The following is a 25,081-nucleotide window of genomic DNA, read 5'->3' as shown; positions in this document are numbered from 1 at the left end:
GCCAAGGATTGCTTTAGCTATTCTGGGTTTTTTATTCTTCCAGATGAATTTCATAATTTCTTGCTCTATTTCTGTAATGTAATCATCATTGGGATTTTAATTGGAATTGCATTGAATCTGTATAGCACTTTTGGTAGTATGGCCATTTTGACAATATTAATTCTTCCTATCCAAGAACATGGGAGATCTTTCCATCTTCTAAAATTTTCTTTAATTTCTTTCTTTAGTGTTCTGTAGTTCTCATTGTAGAGGTCTTTCACCTCTTTTGTGAGATTGATTCCCAAGTATTTTATTTTTTTCGAAGCGATTGTGAATGGGGTAGTTTTCCTAAGTTCTCTTTCTGAAGATTCATCGCTTATGTATAGAAATGTCCTTTTTTTTTTTTTAAAGACAAAAATCTTCTGGTTTTGCCTCTTAATTCACTCATACTATTCATATATCTAACTTATAACATTAATGAATGAAACTGCCCCATAAAGTCATGGTTATATGGCATATGTTGGCCCTTTTTATCATATTTCTTCTCAGTATTTCTCAGCATCACGTGATTTTTACAGCTCTGTCCCAAATTTGCTATGGGGCAACAGTCTCTAGATCTCCCTACAGTGCTTGTGCTCAGTTCTTTTGTGTATTGTGTCACCCAGGGGCAATTCGATTTCAAAAGAATTTTACTTACTAAGTTCTCTTATATTTTGAATTTAGCTTCAGTTTCTAGGTCCTTCCATGTGTTTCACTTTAATTAAATAATTCAAAAGACAATAGTATTGGTCATAACCCCGCCCACCCCAGAACCTTCTGAAGCTTCCCAAATGCCTACAGGGACTAAGTTTAAATTCCTTAGTTGGTGTGGGAGACTGCTTATCCTTGGACCGAATGGTGACTCAGCATTCACTTCCTATCTGATCGGCCCCATCAGCCCAGTACCCTCAGGTGTGGACCCCTCAACCTTTGCTCGGTTTCCATTGCTTCCAGGTGATCTGGAGCCTGCTGGAGCTTTGGGCTCAAAGTATGCACCACCTCCTTGGTGAACATCTCTTCTTCCCCTCAGGCTCTATGCAACCCCAGCTGTCACCCAGTGTGTGAGCTCCCTGTCTCCCCAGCTCTGCTTCCGCCCTACAGAGCGGTGACCCTCTGTAAGCTGTGCAGCTTGGGGTTTTCATCTTTTCCCACCATTTTCCTTCTCAGTTGGATATTTTATTATTATTTTTTTTAAATAGGACTCTTATTCTGCCCTGTCAAGGTCACTTTAAAATGAGTTTCATTTGTCCTGAGTGCTGCAATTATAAGTGACTAATTTTCTTCTCTGTATACTTTTGTACTTTCCAAATATTCCTTATTAAAAAAACATCGCAGTGAGTATTTCTAATAATGACAGCATGCCCTTTCTACGTGGCAGGCACCATGCTAACTACCTTAATAGTACTTGAAAGGCATTCGCCCTTAATGCTCCAACAACCTTATAAGGTAAGTATTACTATCCCCACTTTATATGTCAAGTCATTCATTCGAACCTGCTTAAGTCGGCTGGCTCTACATCTGAAGCTCTTAACAATGATCAGGAATAAAAGACTTTCATTTTTAATATTTTTGAAAGCCTTAGTCATCCCTCTTACCGTAATATCGGCTGCAAGATTACATATACTGTATGCCATTTCTTTATCCAAGGTCTGTTGCAGATTGTTTTTTGGCTACTCCAGTATATAAATCCCATCCCACAAGCTTTTCTCACGTGACTGACATGCTTCCCATTGAAGAGAGGCTAAGCTTCCTTCCTTTGGATTTGGGCAGGAGCTCACGACTGGTCCCACTGATACAGTGTACAGAGAGCAATTCTCTGTGGTGTGTGGAGCTAAAAGGTTGTGAAGAGAGTGTGATGTCTGTCTGGAGAGTGTGTTTCTCTCTCTTTCTCAATATGATCACAGAACTATGAGACCGATAAAACACTAAGAATGAAGAGGGACAGGATTCAATCTGGAACTACAGCAGAGTAGGCAATATTTTTAAAAAAGAAAGAAAATGTCTGATTTTATGTAGAAAAAAATGTTATTTGGAAGAAATAAGGAATAGAAATAAAATCAGGCATGAGAAAAACTGAAGAAAGAGGAGAATAAAGAGCTACATAAGAAACTACTCTTTACCACGTTTATTTATGTAGCTCCAAAATGCACTTTGGTTATAACATTGTAGTAAACTATGACTGAGAGTTGGTGGTGGGCATATCATTGATTTTAGAGAGAGTCCTACTCCCAATTCTTGTCATTAAAATATTTACATTTATTTATTAAAAATAAATATATATATTAAATATAATATATTAAATAATATATATTAAATAAATATAATATATTAAATAATAAATATATATTTATTATTTATCTATTTATTTATTTATGTTGCTGGATGGTGCGTGCCTATAATCTCAGCAAGCTGGGAGGCTGATGCAGGAGGACCACAAGTTTAAGGCCAGTCTCAACATTATAGCAAGGCCCTGAGAAACTTAGTGAGACCTTGTCTCAAAATTCAGAAAAAATAAAAAGGGTTGTGGATATAGTTCAGTGTTAAAGTGTCCCTGGGTTTAGTCCCCAGCACCAAAACAACAACAATAGCAGCAACAGCAAAAAGCAAGCATATATATATTTCCATCAATTAATAAGTGATAGGTTCTTTACTCTTTCCCCTGTTGTTGGGCAGTTGCGTTAATTCTGCCCACTTCTATTATAATGCTGTTGTACAGATGACTTACAGCTTGTAAGATTTCTGTATTTTTCAGTCTATCTACCTTGGTTTACCTGCTTTATGAGTTATCTGGAAAATTCTGGCTTTTGATCACTTACATTTTATTGACAGATATATTGGCATCCTATTCATCATAATTTTATATGTATTGTGTTACATTTTAATATGCAGTTTCAAGATGTACTTAATTAATCTCATGTCTAATGATTGTCCTTTCTTTAATGGTCAAACATTTTTATTTAATTCTCAGATGGCATTAAAATTTTTATCTGTTTTTCATATTAAACATGTTTTAAATTATTTGATCCTTTTGAAAAGCATAGCTGTGGAGTTGTGAATTATGCATTTATATCATTTTCCATGCTGACATTTTCATTAATAGTTATTATGTTGGGATTCTTTCATCTATTCTTGGGTTGCTCTAATTTGGCATTTGTTAAGGTTTTATGACAGTTTGATTCACTTTTGACTATATGTTCTAGTCTATTAATTTATTTTTCTGTGTTAAACACTTTATGGCTTTAGTAATTTTTACTTTGTAATATAACTTAACAGCTCATAAGGTAAGTACATCTGAACCCCCATTCCCATATAATTTTATCCTGCTTATTCTTCAAAATGAATTGTACTGTCACTTTGTGATACTGTATGGAGAACTGGGATGTGCCATTAAATGTTTGCTTAGGGATCAATATACATCATAAGTTAATAGTATGTTAATCTTCCTGTATTTATTCTCTGTAGTTTTTTCCATATGATTTAACCACTTTCTTGAGTTAGGAACAGAATTAACACCTATAGGCTTAATGTATTGATGCTATTTCTAGTTGTGTGTTACTGTTATTTGATAAGGGCAGATTCTAAGAATAAGTGTATGGTATGTTTTAGGTTCTGTTACATTGTTTTTATTTTATATAACAGTGCTAATCCTGTGGCATTAGACATGTTATTTCCAGAGTTAGCTGAAACTACTAAAGCACAGAGAGATTAAGTTCACTTGACCAGTCAGTATTGCACAGTATGGATAGTACTGGTCAGTATTCCAGCTCATGTTTGTGTGCTTCCCAGGTCAATTCTCCATACCGTCTCTCTTAGGATTACTGTTCCTATTTCTGATGCAACTTGTATATACAATTTTCTAAATTACAGTTTGAGGACACTATCTGGGTTTTCAATTGTAAACTTTATAAATTCAAATTTCTCATATATTTTGTCACATCATCCTTGTTTTATTCAATAGGTGTCACCAATGTTTCTTGAAATGTGTTAAGTGGAAATGTTGGTGAAGAAAACTAATTTATTTTTTCCTCTTTAAGGTTGTTTTATTTTAGAAATAATTTTAGACCTTGAGAAAAGTACCTCCCTCCCCACCCCCTGCAAAATAGGCATATATTAGTCTCTTACTTAGATTCACTTTGTTAAGCATTTCAATTTAATTCAATTTTTAAAACAGTTTGCTACACTGGCTTTATTATTCTATGTACATGAACATATCCTCATACATGTTTTATTTTATGAACTACTTGAGAGCAGTTCATTCCATATGCTTCAATGTGTATTTCTTAAGAGCAAGAATACTCAATTACATTTCTATGCTGCATTATCAAATTCAGGAAATTGAGCATTGGTATAAAACTCTTATTTAATTTGCTGTCCTAATTCCAATTCCATTAATTGTCCCAATAATGTCCTTTAAAGCATTTTCCCCCCGTTCTGGAACAAGAACCAATTTGTAATCACATTATATGCTTAATTTTCCTGTCTCTTCAGTCTCCTTTAATTCTTTTTAGTCTTTTTATGTCATTGACATTTTTTGAATAGTAAAGGCCAGTTCTCTTATAGAGTGATCTTTAAAAATAATATGGGCCAGTTCTTTTATAGAATTTTCTTTTTAAATAATACAGGCCAGTTCTTTTACAGAATGTCTTCAGTGTGTGTTTTCTGATATTTCCTCACAAGGAGGCTCAGGTTGTGAATATCTGCCTGGAGTGATTACATGGGTCATGTTTTACTCTTTTCAGAATATCTCACCTAGAGGCAAAGGATATAGATTTGTCCCTTATTGGTAATAATTTTGGCTAAGTAGTTTTCTGATTTCTCTACTATAAAGGTGTCTGTATTTAGATAATTTTATTTTCTTAGAATTGATATAGATATCATATTTTACCTCCATGATGAAAGAGTCAGTTTTAAAATCACATATGATTGAATTTCCCACAATGTAGTCTCACTTTAATTTACATGGCAAAAATATGATTTTAACCATCAATTCCGATAAAATAAACCCTAATTCCTTATTTTTATTGTTATGTATTTATAATTTTATTATCTTGAAATCTAAAGATATTATTTATCAAATTCCTATCTCTTCCTATTTAAAATAATTTTATATCTTATCCATGACCTATGTTTAAAAATACAGTACATTCTATTTTCTTACTACTTAGTTGTCTTTATATCAAAAATATTAAATTCATTCTTCATCTCTACACAGTCCTTTAATTAATATTTGTCATACATGCAATGCAGTTTAATAAGTTGCTAAGAAATGCAACGTTAAACTACCTGGTTAAAAGATGAGTTTTTAAGTGATGGCACATAAGTCAGTATATACAATGATTATATCAATTTTTAAAATAAAAAGTTAATATTTAGTTTTTAAATACAAAACAGAAAACTATTTTCGGAGGCTTTTTTCATAATTGTTTGGATGTCTTTGTCAGTGATCTCCTATTTGTTTTTATTGTGATTAGAGTGATAGTCACTAAGAGTAGAAGCTAGTCTTAAGTCAATGTTGGTGAAAGTATGCTTGCTTTCATGTTTGTTGGGCACAGGGTTCTCTATGTAGTTTTCATTTTCATTGTTCAAATCTTCAACATATTTATTGTTTTCTTGTTACATCAAGTACTGAGAGAAATGCTTTAAATAGGTTAAGTATGCTAAAATTTTCCTCTGAGACAGAAAGGTAAATATCTCATTTTGTTTTTATCATACTATCAGTTTTTGTTTTATATAGTGAAGTCAACACAGCTTCAGAATTGCTCACTGATATATGTGCAGATGGATTGCATATTTGGTCATTGAGTGGACTGCAGGTGGACTGGTTATTTTACCACTGAGTGGGCATCTCTTTATCCTCCTTGTGCTGCTTTTAGCCTTAAAACGCATTTTGTCTGATGTCAGTACCATGTGGCTATGATCACTTTCTTTTACTGCTTTTAACTGTTTACTCTATTGAGTTTTTTTTTTTTTTGTTTACTCTTTACTATCCAGAATTCCTTTTGAGTTTGAATCTTTTGAAGACCTTATTGTTAGATTTATTTGGTTATTCTTTTGAATCTGGAAACTATTGTTTTAACTGATTTTATTCTTTTATTTTTTTAATTAGTTCTTATTTATACATGACAGTAGAGTCCATTTTTGTTAAAATTATACGAGCATGGAATATATCTTACTCTAGTTAGAGTCCCATTTTTATGGATGTACATGGTAGTGAGATTTACTGTGTTCTCATATATGTACATATATATACTTATATGCATATATATACATGTATATATGTATATGTATATATATATATGTACATGTATATATATGTACATGTCAGGTTCATTCCACTGTCTTTCCTTTGCTTATCCTCCTTCCCTCCATTCACCATTGTCTAATCTACTGCAGTTCTATACTTCCCATCATCCTGCCCCCTTATTGTGGGTTAGCTTCTACCTATCAGAGAAAACATTCAACCTTTGGTTTTTTGGGACTGGCTTACTTCACTTAGCATGATACTCTCCAGACCCATTCATTTGCTGGCAAATGTCATAAAGTCATTCTTCTTTATGGCTGAGTAATAATCCATTGGTATATATACCACATTTTCTTTATCTATTCATCTATTGAAGGGCAGCTAGGTTAGTTCCATAGTTTAGCTATTGTGAATTGAAGTGCTATAAACATTGATGTGACTGTATCACTGTAGTATGCTAATTTAAACTCCTTTGGGTATATGCTGAGGAGTGGGGTAGCTGGGTCAAATGGTGGTTCCATTCCAAGTTTTTTGAAGAATCTCCATATTGCATTCTATTGTGGTTGCATCAATTTTCAGTCCCACCAGCAATGCATGAGTGTACCTTTCCCCAACACCCTTACCAACATTTATTGTTACTTGTATTCTTGATAATTACCATTCAATTTGAGTGAGATGGAATCTCAGTGTAGGTTTAATTTGCATTTTTCTAATTGCTAGAGTTGTTGAACATTTTTTCATGTATTTGTTGACCATTTTTATTTCTTCTGTGAATTGCTTGTTCATTTCCTTTGCCCATTTATTGATTGGGTTATTTGGCTTTCTTTTGGTATTAAGTGTTTCGAGTTCTTTTTATACCCTCTAGATTAATGCTCTAAGATGCAGGTGGCAAAGATTTTCTTCTATTCTGTAGGCCTGCTCTTCATGTTTTGATTGCTTTCTTTGTTGTGAAGAAGGTTTTAGTTTGATATCATCCCATTTATTGATTATCGATCTTATTTCTTGTGTTTTTGGAGTATTATTAAGTCAGTTCCAATGTATGTTATTGGTGCCTTTGTATAGTATGAGGAAACTGTATTTTTACAGGTCTGTCTCTGTGTATTCTATTCTGTTCCTTTGGTTTTCTTGTCTGTTTTGGTTACTATAGCTCTATAGTATAATTTTAGGTCTGGTATTGTGATAAATCCTGCTTCATTTTTTTTGTTTTGTTTAAATTTTTGGCTAAGAATTTCTGGGCCTCATACTTTTCCAAATGAATTTCATGAGTGCTTTTCTATTTCCATGAAGAAAATCATTGGAATTTGGATGGGAATTGCATTGAATCTGTATAGTGCTTTTGACAGTATGGCCATTTGACAATATTCTGCCTATCCAAGAACATGAGAGATCTTTCCATCTTCTAAGGTCTTCCTCAGTTTTTTCCTTAGTGTTCTGTAGTTTTCATTGTAGAGGTCTTTTACCTCCTTTGTTAGATTGATTCCCAGGGTTTTTTCATCTGTTTTATGAGGCTATTGTGAATGGGATAGTTTTCCTCATTTCTCTTTCAACTGATTTGTAATTGGAGTGTAAGAATACAATTTATTTATGGGTGTTAATTTTGTATCCTGCTACTTTGCTGAATTCATTTATGAGTTAAAGAAGTTTTCTGGTGGGATATTTTTTGGGGGGGTCTTCTAAATATAGGATCATGTAGTTGGCAAACAGAGCTAGTTTCAGTTCTTTTCCTATTCTTATCCCTTTTATTTCATTCTTTTGCTGACTTGCTCTGTCTAGAGATTCAAAGACTGTTGAATAGAAGGGGTGAAAGAGGGGAATCTCTGTCTTGTTCCTGTTTTTAGAGGGAATGCTTTCAGTTTTTGTCCATTTAGAATGATGTCAGCCTTGGGTTGGTTGTATATAGCTTTTACAGTGTTGAGGTATGATCCTCTTATTCCTGTTTTTCTAGTGTTTTTATCACAGATGCAGTATTTTGCCAAGTGCTTTTTCTGCATCTATTGAGATAATTGGATGATTCTTGTCTTTATATTTGCTGATGTGGTGAATTACATTTATTGATTTCCTTATGTTGAACCAACCTTGCATCCCTGGGGTGAATCCCACTTGGCCCTGATACATTATCTTTCTGATGTGTTTTCGTATGTGATTTGCTAGTATTTTATTGAGAATTTTTGCATCTATGGACATCAAGGATATTGGTCTGAAGTTTTCTTTCCTTGATGTGGCTTTGTCTGATTTTGGTATCAGTGTGATATTGGCTTCATAGGAGTTTGGAAGGGTTTCCCTCTCTTCTATTTCATGGAATAATTTTAAGAAGAGTTGGTATGAGTTGTTCTTAAAAGAGTTGGTAGAACTCGGCTGATATTCTATCTGGTCCTGGATTTTTCTTTTTTAGTAGACTCTTCAATCTCATTACTTGAAATTGATTTGTTTAAGTTTTCTGTATCTTTCTGGTTCAATTTGGGTAGGTCGTATGTAGGACCCCTATTATTGTGGATGGGTACAATGGTGGGATTCACTTAGGTATTTTTATGTGTGTACATAGGAAAATTATTTTATATTTATTCTTCTTTCTACTTTCCCATTCCAATTCCCCCTTCTTTTTATTCTCCTTTGTTTGATAGACGGAACTTCTCTTCTCCTCTCCTCTTTATTGAGGTTTAACTTCCACATATCAGCAAAACATTCAAGCTTTGATTTTTGGGGATTGGATTATTCCATTTAGCACGATAGTCTCCAAATCCATTCATTTACGGCAAATGTCATAAAGTCATTCTTCTTTACAGTTGAGTAATATTCTATTGTGCATATATACCGCATTTTCTTTATCCATTCATCTGCTGATGAGCATTTAGGTTGGTTCCAAAGCTTAGTTATTGTGAATTGTGCTGCTGTAAACATTGATATGGATGCATGATTGTTATATGCTGATTTTAAATCCTTTGGATAAATGTGGTTCCATTCCTAGATTTTGAGGAATCTCCATACTGCTTTCCAGGAAACTATTCTTAAAGGACACAATAGTTTAGTTTTATGTGTTGTTTTTTTCTAATATATTAGAATTCCTAATTATTCCTATTATTTTGTGTTTTGATTTGTGTTTTCCCTTTTACTTTTTTTTTTTTCTCTTTGTACCTTCTCTGTTCCAGTTTTCAAATCCCTTAAAAGAGGGAGGAATAACATTCATTTTTCTGTTTTCCCTAGATTCAACTTTGGGGAGTTATTTAGGGAATATGTCCATTTCACATAGGTTATTCAATTAATTGGATAAAGTCGTTCATTATATTTTCTATAATCTTTAGCAGTATCTTTTTTTTATGAATTTTATTCATTTTGTTTTTCTCTTTATTTCCTGGTTAGTTTGTAAGGGATTTATCAGTTTGATTATATTTTTCAAAGAACTAATTTGCATTTTAAAATTTTTTCTATTTTTCATGTATTTTCTATTTTTGTGGTTTCTGTTCTGATTTTTAATTGTCTTTCCTTCTCTTTACTTTGGTTTAATTTACTCTTCCTTTTTCAGTTTTTTAATTCAGATGTAGGTCTTTTTTTTTTTTTTTCCCCTAATTGAGACAGTTAAACTACAAATCTCCCTCTAATCATGTGTTAGTTGTGACCCATAAATATCCCTTTGTGGCTTTCTTGTCAATGAGTTTGAAAAAGTTTCTAATTTTGTGACTGTTTTTTTTCTTTGTTCCATGTATTATTTAGGAACAGATTACTTAGTTTCCAATTATTTGGACTTTTTTTACATCTATAATTGTAAATTTTTAGTTCCCATTTGTGACATGAACATACTGGGGGAGATTTCAATCATTGAAATATCGATGTTTATTTTGTAGCTAGCATGTGTTCATTCATGGAGCATATTCTGTGGGTTCCTGAAAAGCACATTTGTGAGATAGTGTCCTGTAACTGTCAATTAGGCAAAGATGGTTGGGTAGTGTTGTTCATATATTTTTTAATTAATTCTTTTAAAAAATGTTTTTATTAGTGCATTACAGTTGCATATAACATTAGGGTTCATTTCGACATGATCATACACACATGGAATATAATTGGCTCCATTTCTGTCTCAGGGACCTCCTCCCTCCCCCTGTTCCCCTTCCTATACTCTTCGGGTCCTCTTGGTGCTTTACAGATATACATAAAGGTGGAATTCACTGCGATAGATACATATACGTACAGAGTAATTTTGTCAGTTTCATTCTTCCATTCTTCCCTTTCCCTGTCCCTTCTCCTTCCCCCTCAATCTCTTTCCTTTGCTCCACTGACCCCCACTCTATTTTTGTGGGATCTGTGCCCTGCCTTTCCCCCCTTAATTTACTCTAACTTCCCTTAGGGGATTAATATTCAGAATATATTAAGAATAAAATTTTTTGTTTTCTTAACTATATACGCACATGCATGTAGACATATACATACATAGAGAGATATACCTGTATACACACATGTATAGACATGTATACATACATACATATATGCATATATACAAACACATACATCTGTTGTTTTAGTCAGCTTTTTCACTGCTGTGACTTAAAGATCTGACCAGAACAACTGTAGAGGAGGAATAGTTTGAGGGCTCATGGTTTCAGAGGTCTCAGTCCATACATTCGGCTCCATTCCTTGGGACTTGAGATGAGGCAGAGCATCATGGTGGAAGAGTGTGGCAGAAGGAAGCAGCTCACATAATGATCATGAAGCAGAGAGACTCCACTTACCAGATATCAAATATGTACCCGAAACCATGTCCCCAATGCCCACCTCCCCCAGCTGCATCTCACCTGCCTCCACTTGCCACTCAGTTAATCTCATCAGGGATTCATTCACTGATTAAGTTAAGGCTCTCACAACCCAATCATTTCCCCTCTGAACCCTCTTGCATTGCCTCACACGTGAACTTTTAGGGTCCAAACCATAGCATATCTATGCATATATATGTACACACACATGCATGTATTCATATGTACATACTATATGTCTTTCCCCATTCTTCTACTTTCAACTTACTTATCTTTTTACCAATGAGTTGAGTCTTCTGTGGGTGGCACAGCATCGGATCTGGTCTTGTCATTCTCAAAAAATCTGCTACATCGTTGAAATGTTTAGTTCAAGGGTTGGCAAACGTTTCCTGTAAGGGGCCAGAGAGTAAATATTTTAGATTTTGCTGGCTACTCCATCTGAACACTACTGAACTCTACTGTTGTGGCACAAAAGCAAGTCACAGACACTATGTAAATGAAAACAAGGCTATTTTTCAAAAAATGGTCATGGGTCACTTAAGGGTGGGGGTGCATTCTGAGAAATGTCCCCATTTAGTGGTTCCATCCTTGTGTGAACATCTCAGTGTATTACACACACCTGGCTGGTGGAGCCTGGGTCACACCTGGGCTAGGTGGTGGAGTCTCTGACTCCTAGGCTGCAAACCTGTATGTCTTGGCAATGCCAAAGACTGCAGGCCATTGTAACACAATGGCGGGTATTCATGATTTAAATCTATCTGAACATAGAAAAGTTTCAGTAAGAATATGGTGTAAGAGATAGAATATATCACTCCTGTAGTGGAGAATGGACCTGCAGGTCAGGAAGGTATTCTGGGTCTAAGTAGGCACAGAGTGAGTACGAAGTCCTGGGAAATTCCTGTACACTACAGACTGTACATTTAAGTCATACTAAACTTACTGAAAAAATTCTTCAGTAATAAATTACTGTAACTTTCTTGTAAAGGTTTTAGGTTTTCAAAACTTTTTGACTCTCAGTAAGATTTAGCTTAAAATACACATTGTGCATATACAAAACATTTTCCTTTATTCTATGAACTTTTTCTACTTAAGTTTTTCTTTTACCTTTTTAACATTTTCTAATTAAAAACTAAGACACAAACACATACTAGCCAAGACTTATACCACGTCAGGATCATTAAGATCATTGTCCTTCATGTCTTGTCCCCTGGAAGGTCCCCTGTGATTGCAATGCTTTCTTCCAGGTACCTCCTGATGGACTTGCCTGAGGCCCTCTTAGAGTTTGCACTCTGAAATAATAATAAAAGTATAGTATTGTTAATACATAAACCAATCAATGTCACTTACTATCATTATCAGGTGCTATGTACCGTGCAGAATTGTATCAGTTACACCTTCCTGTCTCTGGCATGCCGTGGGCATGTCTGCACCAGAATGGTCACAGACATGAGTAATGCGCTGTGCCACAGCATCATGACGTCTGTGGCGTTGCTAGGTGGTAGGAAGTTTCCAGATCCTCTTAAATCTCAGAGGAGCACCCTTATTAGACAGTCCGTGACTATATCTAAACATAGGTGGGCAAGGTTTGGCCTGCAGGGTATAGTTTTGCAACCCCTTGTTTAGATTCAGTCTATTTACGTTTCTTTCTTTTTCTCTGTTTACCTTTCCTATAATTATTGATTCAGCCATGTCCAAGTCTACTATTGCCTTAGTCCTCTGCTCTTTTCCCTGTATGTTTTTGTTGCTCCTTTCCTGACTACTTTGGACTAATTGAATATTTCTAAATGTTCTGTTTACTTTCTTGGCTTCTTAGCCCTTTTTAAAAATTTAATTTATGTAGTGTCTTCTCTAGAATTAATACTATCCTGCCCTTAATTTGTGGAAGTTTATTTAGAGTTGGTTTTATTCCACTGAACTCCTGACTCTTGAGTCCTAATTTATTATTACTTCACACCTGATCTTTCCCCTTTCTCTCTCCCCATTTCCCACTTATAATAACCATTCCGCAGCAGAATTCCTTCCCCCTAGCCTTTATCCCTTGTGCTATAGATTGCATATATTTTATTTTTCAAATGTTATAAACTCTGCTTTACAACATCATTGCTTTAGAAATCAGTTTGTCTTTTGAGGAAATAACAAGGAGGAATCATATAATGTCTTATATTATCTTCTATTGACTTTTTCCATCTCTCATCTTTCTTATAAATAAGATTCTTCATATTATGTGACCTTTCCTTCTTCATTTAGCATTTCTTGTAGATTTTGTTTGCTACAAATAATTTCTCACCTTTCGTTTATAATAAAATGCTCATTTTACCTTATTTTCAAAGGATATTTTAATTTTTATTAGGTATAAAATTCTTTTAAAAATATTTTTTCCTTGACTATGTTAAAGATGTTCTTTTATTGTTAGTGGCTTACTTTGTTCAGATCAGATATCAACAATTTTGTGTGTGTAAGTGTGTACAGATATATTTTTATACATACCTATGTGTATATATATAAATCTGTATATTTGTAAATGTATAAATATATATGTGTGTGTGTGTGTATGTGTGTGTATTTATATGTTCCAGAAATTTGACTATGAAGTGCATTGGAATACTTTTCTTTGAAATCATTGCTTTTGGAGTTTTCTTAGTTCTTGAGTCTGTAGGATTTTTTCCCATTAAGTTCAGCATATTTTAGTCTTCATTTCTTTAACTACTTTATGTCCTATTCTGCTTTCTTTCTGAGATGACTATTGTACTCATTAGATTACTCGATATTGACTCAGAACACTGAGGTGCTGTTTATTCTTCAATTTGTGCCTCTTTTTTTCAGATTGCAGAATTTATAGTTTTCTCTTCAGCTTCTCTGACTGTCTTGTACAATTTCCAAGCTGCTGTTCCACCTATCCAATGAATTTTGCATTTTATTTATCCTCCTTTTCTGTTTTAATTTCCATTTGCTCTTTTAAACAGCTCTCATTCCTCTTATGAGGCTATTTATTCTTTCATTAAGACCGTATTTTCTTTTAATTCTCTGAACACATTTTATTTGGTTTTTGAATATATTTTAATAGCTGGCTTAGTCATTATTGGCTAAATGCAAGGCTCATGCTAACTCTGGATTAGTCTCTTTTTGGTGCCTTTTTTTGACTATATCACATTTTCTTCTTTGTGCGTCTTGTGATAGTTGATTTATATGGGACACTGTAAAAAAAAAAATCAAGTTAACAAGTGATCACCTTGAATTCGCATATTGTACAATTTACATCTTGTCGGGACAGATCTTTGGAAAACCTAAGCCATGCTGAGAGCTACTCTAACTCAATTGAACTCAACCTCTGAACTCCATCTCTCCTGCAGACAATGTCAAGATTTAGTGGTAAGCTTTGTGAGAGTGCTTCTAGAATGTACCTTACTTTAGTACATTATCTCTACTCATAAGCAGGGCTCAGAGTGCAGCCAGGTTCTCAGCTGGCTGCCTTTGGTATCAGGACATGTTAATGAGGTGTCTCCACTCAGGTGGTATGGACTCCAGTATCCACTACCACTGCTTGCCTGCTGATACCTCTAGTGCACGGTCAGCCAACAGGAGCAACTATCTAAAGAGCTTCGTGTATTCTTGTCCTGCACATGGATGGCGGCAGCCCTTGACTGAGGACATATAGGGAATACTGCTCAGACATTTGAAACCTCCCTCTGAACACTCCTTCCTGTAGGCCTCTTGCCTCGCCTATTCCCTTCTCTTCACCTCACTTGAATACTCGTCTGTCTTTAAGTGCCCATAATTCCTCTGGTGACAGCCCACAGTCAAAGCAAGATTTATGATCCAGAGGCCCATGCTCTGAATGGGGCTCTGAATCCCAACTTGCTTTGCTGAGTTGGGAAAATTATCCCTAAGGAAGGAACTGGAACAATTATGGAGCCTTATTTTCACTCAAAGAGCAGTTTTGTGCTGCATATAGAATTAATGCTCATGGAGAGTTCCCCTATGTATGTTGTTCTTTTAGGACTGTTTATCTGGAGGAGACTCATCTAGGACAGGTTACTCCACTGTAGTCAGAAATACAAGTTCCTCATACCTTTATTCTGATTGAGATTTTCTGTTTTTCTCTCCTGTTTGCTGGTTTGAAAGTCATACATTTGTTTTCTACTTCTTAGAAATTAACCTTAGAATCTTTGCTTTTAAACTTACCATCTAAAGTTGATGAGTCTTTATTGTTTCCTCAACAGTGTGAGATATTCCAACTTAAACTGAATCCCCTCCCTTTTTTGGCATAATAATTTAGTGTTCTACCTTGTTTTGTTATTCATTGAATTCAACATTTTACTAATATTTTAAATAAATTCATTGTTCAGATTTACCTACATTTACTAATTCTTTTTTCTTTTTTTCTAGTCCTTTTTATGTGTCCTGCTTTTTATTTGGGATTGTTATCTTTCTGTCTGAAATCCTTCCTTTATAATTTTCTTAGGCATGGGTCTTTTGGTAAACTCTGTTTTGGTACATCTAAATATTTATTTCACTTTTATCCTCAAATTACTTTGGGAATGGGGTCTTAACTGACACTTACTTTCTTTGTCCTCAGACTGTATTATTCCCCAGTCTTCTGGTATCTGTTGCTCCATTGAGAATCTGTTGCTGGTTTATTTGTGATTTGCTTATTTGTAATTGTCTTCATTTGTATTTACTGATGTCAAAATCAAGATGAAGATTCTTAGTTTTGTTAGTGGAAATCAGACCAAATGAAATTAAGAAAGCAGGATAGGACAGATCAAAGCAGCTGGTAGAAGATGTGATTTAGTGGAAGACCAACCTGATCCCACAAGAAACTCTGCAACCTGAGCATCCCCTACAACATCCCCCATTGGTACGAGCGGACTGGCCTTTAATTTCCTTTTATGAATCATACTTTGGCTGTGGACTGTCCCCAGTGAAAGTATGGAGTTTTGAGACATTTCCAGTGGTTGAGAACAGTAATGTAAAGGAAGTTTGTGTGACGGATCCACCATTATGTGAAAGGGAGTCTGTTTAGGGTACCGAGAGTCAATATGTTCTTTCGGGCTACTTTTAAGATCTCAGTCTTCAGGTAATCTGCAGTTTTACTAGTGTACCTAGTACAAATTTCTTTCTATTTATTCCGTTTGGAAAACATGTTTCCTTGGACCTGAAATTTCTAATATAAAATCTTTTAGCATCTTTTTTGGATATTGTCTCTCCTAGAGGGCAAAATTTTTAAAAAATAAATGCCTTCTTAAAGTTTTTGTGCTCTAGCTTCTTCCCCTGCCTGGTTTGAGAACTGAATCTGGCTTCTCCATTCTCTCTTATCTCTTCTTTGGGGAATTTGATGGGTCACATGTGAGAACTTTGTATTCTGCCATCCATTTTATATGTGTTTTGTAACTTGTTCTTGCTATTGTATTTTATGTAGTATTGAAGTGTATTTTTCAGTTCCATTAACTGTCCTTCTGAAGTTGTGCATAGTTTGTCTCCAAAGTATCTGTTTTGGCTTCCATCTGGATGTCCCTAAGGATTGATTAAAGATGTCCATAACATTTTTTCACATGTAATATGCTTTTTCAGTGACATTGTGAATACTTAAGAAAACATCTAATTCAATAGACTTATTGGCTTATAGTGCCTTGATACTAAAATTTCTTCATTATTGGTGTGTTTTCTGGATTTTATATGTTTCTCCTTTCTTTCTTTGTTAGTGGTGGTTCATTTTATTTCTTTAGTGGTAATAGTTTGCACCACTAATTATATTGACATTTTGGACATTTCAGCCCAATTTATTTCCATATGTATCTCTAAAAGATAAAAACATTTATCTTACAGAACTGCAACATGGTTATAACACCTGACAAAATGAAAATTAACTCCTTCTTACCATCTAATACCCAGTGTATACTCAGATTTTCCTTATTTTCCAATTGGTGAAATTTCAAAGAATTACTCTCTTCAACAGTATATGCTCAAGTAAATTAATATTCTTATCCTACCTAGCTCACGTGTTGGAGAACTATTCAATATACAATACAAAAAGATAAGGTGATAAAAATTTTATAGTGTTTTTTCAAGCTTTGGGTATTGGTATTTAAGCAGTTAAAAGCACTTATTTTAAAAATTGAAATAGGATTGATTTTCTTTGCATTAATCTCTTATGTTTGAAGTTTACCTCAATGGTTTTCAATGTAGGTGTTTCCCTCTGTTTGAGGGTTTACTTCGTTACCTGTTTGGTTTGGGTGGTTTGGGTAATTTGGGTTGATGATGGCCATTTTAGCCAGAAGCAAGAATCAGAAATTCTGGAATTCCTTCAGGTCAACTGATACAAAAAGCAAGAAACTCCTAGAGTGACATCTAAGTGAATTCCTGAGAACTAAGGAAACCTGAGAAGAATTTACAAAGGGATTGAGATCAACACTGTGTTATAGCATAGCATAAAATTGCACAGGATTTTGAGAAAACAGTAGCTTTTCTACTATTGATCTTTTAACTTGGGAACTCACATAGACATTTATAAGGCCAGACATTTACACACCAGAGCTAAAACCTGTCAGCTCTGCCTGTTTCCAGTGGACGCCATTTGTGATCACATATGCAAACAGCTAGCTTTTTCTGACAGCCCTCGAAACCTAATGTGTTTATAAGAAGAGAAACTTTTCTAAGTCCTCAATAATTAATTCAGTAAAACGCAGCAACACTGCTGGCAGGAAAGCTGATAGGGATGGCGAAATACTCAATAATAATTTTAATAGACTAGAACACTTAGTGGTAAAATTGATAAGAGAATCTTTCACAGAACCTAGGGAAATAAATTAGTTGGAGGAAGGATTAAGAAAGCCCTTAGTTTAGAAGAATGTATTTTGTAAAGCAGACTTCTTAAGACTTAATATGCCTTCAGATCATCTGTAGTTCTTGGAAAATGAAGAATCTGACTTGGTCTGGGCTGGAGCCTGGAATTCTGGATTTCTAATGAACCCCAAGTGAAGGTGCTGGTGCCGTTTTATGGGCTACCCTTTGATTATAATGGGTCTGGACTCCGAGATTTTGACTTTGGCAATGGCATGAGATATAAGATCAGAAAATATGTAATGAAATACATAAAAAGTAATTCAATGAATAGTGTTAGTGTCTATGTGTTTCAGTGTAAATAGAAAAATATATGTAAATTGCTTTAAACTCTCAGGGGATAGTACCTACTTTAAATTCAAAACATAGTATGTTTACAGTTTTCAGGATGCATGCAAAATGTAGAAGACAGCAAAGGCATACACAGAAAGGAATTTTGAGTACATACATTTAATGTAAAATGGGAGACTTTGCAATATATTTTAATAATATGACGTAAGGACAGAATATATTCCAAATTAACAGTAACTCACATGGAAACAACGAGGTCTTTTAGCTGAGACAAGGAGTCAAAGGGAAGGACTGTTGCCAGCTACCTGCAAACAAATCCCATCTTTGCTTGCTGGCTCTTGGCTCAGGCAGTGCGTGGCAACCAGACTGTGCATCAGCTTCTCTATCTATAAAATAGAGATAATAGAGTGCCCACCTATGAAGCTTCTTATGAGTATTAAGTAAGTAAGTAAGAGAGAAACGAAGAACAATGCTGGTTTGTATTTGACAGTACTAAATGTTCATTTTTTATTATAATAATGCAGACTAAGAGATTTTAAAGAGTCCTTAAAAACAAACTCTTTTGAATGCATGCTGCTGCTAATTGCATATAAAAATATTTGGCTATTTAATTGAATAAATAGCAGGAAGTAAAAAATATGGTCGAGGGAATAACATAGTAAAATCAGAGTTAGCTTTGTATCTTTGGGTTCTACATCTGCAGATTGAACCAACGGCAGATGGAAAATATTTAGGGGAAAACTGCATCTTTACTGAAGGTACACCCAATTTTCTTGTCTGTTATTTCCTAAACAATACTGTGTGGCAACTATTCACATAATATTTGTATTAGGGTGTATGGGAAGATGCATGTAGGTTACATGCAACTGCTATGCCATTTTATGTAAGGGACCTGAGAATCTGAGGACTTTGGTATTCACAGGGGATTCACCTGTGGACTGTCACTTAGAGAAAGATGTTGAAATCAGTAAAGTTCAATTATTAAAAAGTACAACATAAGGCTAGATTTTAATTACTCCCATCTTTCAGCTTCTTAGTATCCCTTATACAAAGGACTTGGCTTTGTTGTTTTTATATTATTGCTGCTCTCCTTTGGCATGGATTAAGCATACTTTTCAAAATGCTGGGCCTTGATTATTAACTTTGTGTTCTTTTCTTATTGATACTTGATCTAGGCATAATTATAGAGAGAAAACAAAACTTTCTCTATTTTATTGCTTATAGAAAGAGACAAAATGGTGTTTATTGGACTTAATTTTTCTATTTTTATTTTTCCCCAAATTGAAATGCAGGTATTTCTAAATACATAAATTTCTAAACCTCCATTTTTCCCCCCGGAATAATTGTTTTATAAACTAATCGACAAGAAAAATGAGATAGAAATCCAATTGGTGGCATGTTTAATAATTGCAAAAGCAATTAAATTTCAGGGGTCAAGTAGAACACAACCTGATTATAAGTGTTTTCTGACTCAAGTTGCCCAAATTTTAAAAATTTCTCAAAAAATATGTATTGTTAAGTATTACATGAGCATGCTTTAAAACTGAATACCCATGTATTCTATGTCATGTTATGTATTTAAGAAAAACAATGAATAAGCAATTTGTGAAGAAATTTGAGAATGTCTGAAGTATGTAAAGTGATTTTTGTCCTGGGTAAGGACTGATGTTCCATCTCGGGTTGCCCTGTATCCTTGCTTCTCTAGTGATCACCCTGTGGCCACAAATTAAGAACATTCATAGATTGGAATCTGCCCTTAAATTTCTTTCCAATCATCTTTAAAATCAGACATCATTTTAAAAAATCAATTTTTTTTCCAAGTGCTGTGGTCAAATAAGATTGTCAGTGTCATCTGATTTTTTAAGAATAAGATGCACGTGGAAAAGCAAGCAAATCTTAAGTGCCCAGCTTGGTAGTTTTTTTTTTGTAGGGGGAACACATTTGTAGATCCTATAGCACATCAAGAAAGAACATTTTCAGTATTTCAGAGAGTCTCCAAAAGTCTCTTCCAAGCACTGGATACCCCACAAGATTTTCCTCCACATTTTATATCCATGTATGCTGGTGCTCCTGAACTTAAATGGGGTTACATCCTCATTCAAGTTGAAAATATCACAAGTTGAAAATGCATTTAATATGCCTAACCTATCAAGCATCCTAGCCTAGCAACACAGTATGATAGCATATCATTAGCCCAGCAAAAGATCAAAATCAAGTATGGATTTTACTAACTGCGAACGTCTTTCACACTATTGTGAGTTCAACAATTCTAAGTTGAACCATTGTAAGTTGGAGATGGTCTGTGTTAGTTTGCTAGGATTGCTATAACAAAATACCACAGGCTGTATGGCTTACACAACAAATTTATTTTCTCACAGTTCTAGAGGATAGAAGTTCAAGGTCAAGGTTTGGACAGGGTTGGTTCTTCCTGAGGCCTCTCTCCTTAGCTTGCAGGCAGAATCTTCTGTGTAGTCCCACAGTCTTTTCTCTGTTCTCATGACTCTGGTGTCTGTCTGTCTGCCTGTCTCTCTCTTCATAAGGACATCATCAACCATTCTGGATTAGAATGCCACATAATTATCTCACTGGAGGCCTAACCCAAATACACTCACATTGGGGGTTAGAGTTTCAGTATTTGAATTTTGAAAGAATACAATTCATCCCAAACAAAATGCTGATGGTGTAGTATATGCTTTCATGTATCTGACTTCTTTCCTTTAACATTAGTTATGACATTCTTTAATGTTTTTCATGTTACTGGGGCCTGCTCATTAACACGTAACATTTCATGGTAGGAATATAAATTTATTAATCAGATCTGTTGATGGAGATTGGGGTTGTTTGACTTATTCCTAGTGTGAATAGTACTGCTGTGAATACTTCTATACATAATGTTGGCAACGGTACGATGCCTTTACCACAGCTACAAACCTAAGAGTGGACTTGCCCAGCCGTGTTCGTCAATACCACCAAACTACTCTTCAAATAATTCCACCAATTTCTATACCCACCAGCAGTATATGGCAGTACCCTTGTTCTGCATCCTAGCTACCTCTTAGAATTGGTGTTCTTGTTTTTTAAAAATTCAGCCACATTTGTCTGCATGTGGTGGTATCTCATGATGACTTTAACTTGCATTCCCAAGAACTAACAAAGTTGGGGAACTTTAAATATAGTCATTGAAAATTCAGATGCCCTCTTTTGTGAAGTTTTTATTTATGTCTTTTGTCTATTTTTCTATTGAGTCGTCTGCCTTTTTCTGATTGATTTGCAGGAGTTTGTGTATCCTGAATATGGGTTATTGTCTGACGTGGGTATTGCAAGTCTGGTACGTGTATTTGTGCTTTGAACCTTGCCTGCCTTTCTCTACTGGGCGTCCTTTGACAAAGAGAAGTTTTTAATTTAAATGCAATCAAACTTATCACGTTTTCCCCTTGACGGTTACCACTTAAATGCTGTTTAAGAAATCATTGTCTACCCCAGAGGGAAAGACGTTTTCTTCTGAAAGCTTTCTTGTTTTATCTTCCACATTTAGCTATGCAGCCCTCTGGAGCTGATTTTTGTTTATGTAGGAGTCAAGATCCACTTTTTTCCCAAGTGGGTGTACGCTTCATTCAGCGCCATTTAGTAAAGAAATTGCTCTTTTCTCCCCACTTAGCCTCATACGACTCGCTATAACTTACTGCCATAATTTGTGTGGGTTTGTTTCTGGACTCTGGTTCCAAATATCTATTCATCTGTCTTTGTACAAATTAATCAGAGTTTTAATTATAAAAGCTCTGTAATGAGTTTTGATGTCTGATAATTTAAGACCTCCAGGTTTGTTTTTCTTTAATATTGCCTTGGCTAATCTTGGCCCTTTACATTTCTGCATAAATGTTAGTTTGTTAATGTTTATAAAAATGAAAACAACAACAACAAAAAACAGATTACTGGTTTTTTTTTTATTGTGATTATACTGAATATATGAACCAATTAATGAGAATGAATATCTTTATAATATTGAACCTCACAATTAACAAGCACGTCATATTTCTCTCCATTGATTTGTCTGCATTATTTTCTCAAAATAATGTTTTATAAGTTTCTGGTGTAGAGGTCGTGAACATCTCTTGTTAGAATTATTCCAGGTATTTAATATTTTATTCTATTTTAAGTGTTATAGCTTCTATTTTTATTTATTTATAACATCTATTTTTACAACTTCTATGTTTACTTGATTATTTTCTGATAGAATAATTGATTTTGGTACAATGAACATGAATTCAGTAATTTTGCTAAATTTAATAGTTAAACCCAACAATTTTCTGTGAACTCTTTTCAATCACTAGTATTTTAATCTTACATGCATTTCATTATTCATTCAAATAAATAAATTAAAATTATTTTAATTGTTATTTTTATTTAAGACAGTTATTTTAATTTCTAAATATTAATTGGATAGTAACAAAGTTTATAGTAAAATAACAGTTAAACTAGAGAATTTGGGATTCTACATTACGCTTGCACAGATGCTAGAAAAATTGGAATTGTTGTCTCTTCTCTACCCTCAGATGAATAATCCTCTTTAATAAATGAGTCTGGTCTTTAGTTTCCTCAGCTATAAAATAGTGATATAGTTTTAATTGCTTTTTATCAGGGTGAGTTAAATGTTGTGCTTTCAGACTTTTTCCCTTTTCTTCTGCTTTTCCTTTTGTGATCTAGTGATTTGCGGAATAATGGGCCTATTTGGGAGGAGGGGAGTAGGTAGGACCAAGCCACTCAGTACTTCCACATCCCCTGCTCAGGGGACTTCCATCTGCCCTGGACACCTCACATGATCTGTGGGGATAATGAGATTCTGTCCCAGATTCATCTCTTCTCACTTCTTTCTTCTCATGCTCCTGACTCCTCCATATTGTGTTAGTCCTGAATACTGCTTTTCTCTGGGAATCTTGAGTTCTCTCTGGTCTATGCCCTGTAAATAGTTTGCTAGTCTAATGCTCCTATTATCTCCATACTGCTTTCTTGCAGGGATTCAACTTAGAATGGAAATGAGGACTTTATGTTTGTTCTCGTCCTCTTCTGTCACTCTTCCTCTTTCCCATAAAACTTGTGTTAGCACTGTGACAAAATACCTGAGATAATCCACAGGGAGAAAGCAGGGAGAACAGAAGGGAAAAGGGGGAGGGAACAGAGGAATCACAAACTGAAATCAATTTTCATGTATGTTTGAGTTCATCAGGATGGACCCAACTACTCTGCATAACCATACAGCTCTAATAAAGAAAATAAAATTTTTAAAAAAAGGAAAGGTTTACTTTGTTTCACAGAGGTTCACATGATCATTTGGCCCTCTTGCTCTTTGAGCCTGTGGTGAGATAGTACCGTGTGGTAGGATCATGTGGTGGATTGTCTGATAGGGAAGCAAAGAGAGAGAGACAGGAATGGGCCAGGGTTGCAATTTCCACTTCGGGGACATGTCCCCAGTAACTAACTTCTTCCATTAGGCCGTACCTCTTAAAGGTTTTAACACCTCTCAATAGTGCCACAGGCTAGAAATGAAGTCTTTAATCCTGGTCTTTTAGGAGATGTTCCAGATCCAAACAGTTGTACAGTTCTTGAGTTCAAGGTAGTTTTCGATATTGCATCTTATACTCTATATGCTGTCTGCTTTCAGCACTTCAAAACTCCACAATCCACTTCTGCAAATTCTAATATCTTAACGGAAGCTTAATCTTAATTTAAATATCATTTTCTAAGAAAAGCTGATATTGAAGATGGGTTTTGCTATGGATCCATAATTCTTTCCATGTGTCAAAATCTAGTCTGCCTCTTTCTTAGTTTCTCTCTTTTGCAACATTTCTAACCCTCTTGAAAGCAAATGCTATCCTGGTGGAAAGGTGCTGTCTAACACAGAGAAATACAAACATTCCACTTAGGATATATTTCCAAGTAATAGCATCCCTGTTTTATGTCTTATCTTCTTCATATGTTTTAAGAACATTTTTTTTTTAATGTTGTTTAAAATCAGGTGGCAATGGTAAGGAATTGTTAAGCAATTTTTATCATAGGATGTGGTAAGATATTCAAGCCATTTCAGTCAGCTTTGTTTTATCTATGTGAATAGATATTTAATAGATAGTAATTGGGTGTGTTCTTATTAGGGACCTTCCTATGTGCTGATTATTGAATTAAGTACTGAAGGAGAGAGACAAGAGACACAAGATACAACCACCCTTGAGGAAGTTAAAATATAGATGGGAGACAAGACAGCACATGAAAACCTGAGAAGGCAAGGTAAATTATAAACATAGAGTATAATTGCTGTACAAGGGCAGAGAATGATCAAATCGAGAGTCCACAGTACCTGGGGATCACTTCATGGAGAAGTTGGCATTAAAGCCTCAATAGGGTGGTAAATTTGGAAGGCACCAAAAAGTAAGAACTGAACCACAACCAGAAGGAATAAACAAAGAGAATGAAACTGAGATAGAAAAACATAGCAGCCACTAGGAACTATGCCTGACTGTGTAGGAAGGGTAATAGTGAAAAGTATATAGAATGTTCGGGAAACTAAGGGGGGAAAAAGTTACATCTAGTAGACATATTATTTTTAGCTGCTTTACCTATAGGTCTCTTAAAGGTCAGATTGTGAAAAACTAATATCACAGGATGTAAAATGGTTAAATTTTGACCTCATAAAGTAATAGCTATCAGATATTAACATGATTTCTAAGCTGGATCGCCTTTTAGAAATTCCTTAGAACAAAGATGAGAACTGACTGGTTAGATAATGCTTATGTTCCTGATCTAAAGGGTTGGGAGATTGGGAGATCACAGGAAAATTTATTTAAAATGAACTCAGAGGGTACTGGAGATATCTATATGGAGGGAGTGTAGGGGTGTTTCCCCTCAGAGCTAGAGAGATGTGCTTCAAGGAGACTCGGTGAAGAGGTTAATAGGTGTC

At 34.8% G+C, this 25,081-nt stretch overlaps 1 protein-coding gene across 1 annotated transcript in view; it reads left to right on the top strand.

Moving 5' to 3' along the window:
• The window catches only part of Inpp4b (inositol polyphosphate-4-phosphatase type II B), a 784,856-nt gene that overhangs the window by 122,560 nt on the left and 637,215 nt on the right, over positions 1–25,081 (top strand). Inside the window, exon 3 of the mRNA XM_047566293.1 lies at positions 24,279–24,411. The gene's annotated coding sequence lies outside the window, so the exon portion shown is untranslated. The remainder of the gene's footprint in view (positions 1–24,278; positions 24,412–25,081) is intronic.

This window comes from Sciurus carolinensis, chromosome 10 (genome assembly GCF_902686445.1).
Source record: "Sciurus carolinensis chromosome 10, mSciCar1.2, whole genome shotgun sequence".
Taxonomy (NCBI): domain Eukaryota; kingdom Metazoa; phylum Chordata; class Mammalia; order Rodentia; family Sciuridae; genus Sciurus; species Sciurus carolinensis.
This window is presented reverse-complemented; position numbering and strand designations above follow the sequence as displayed.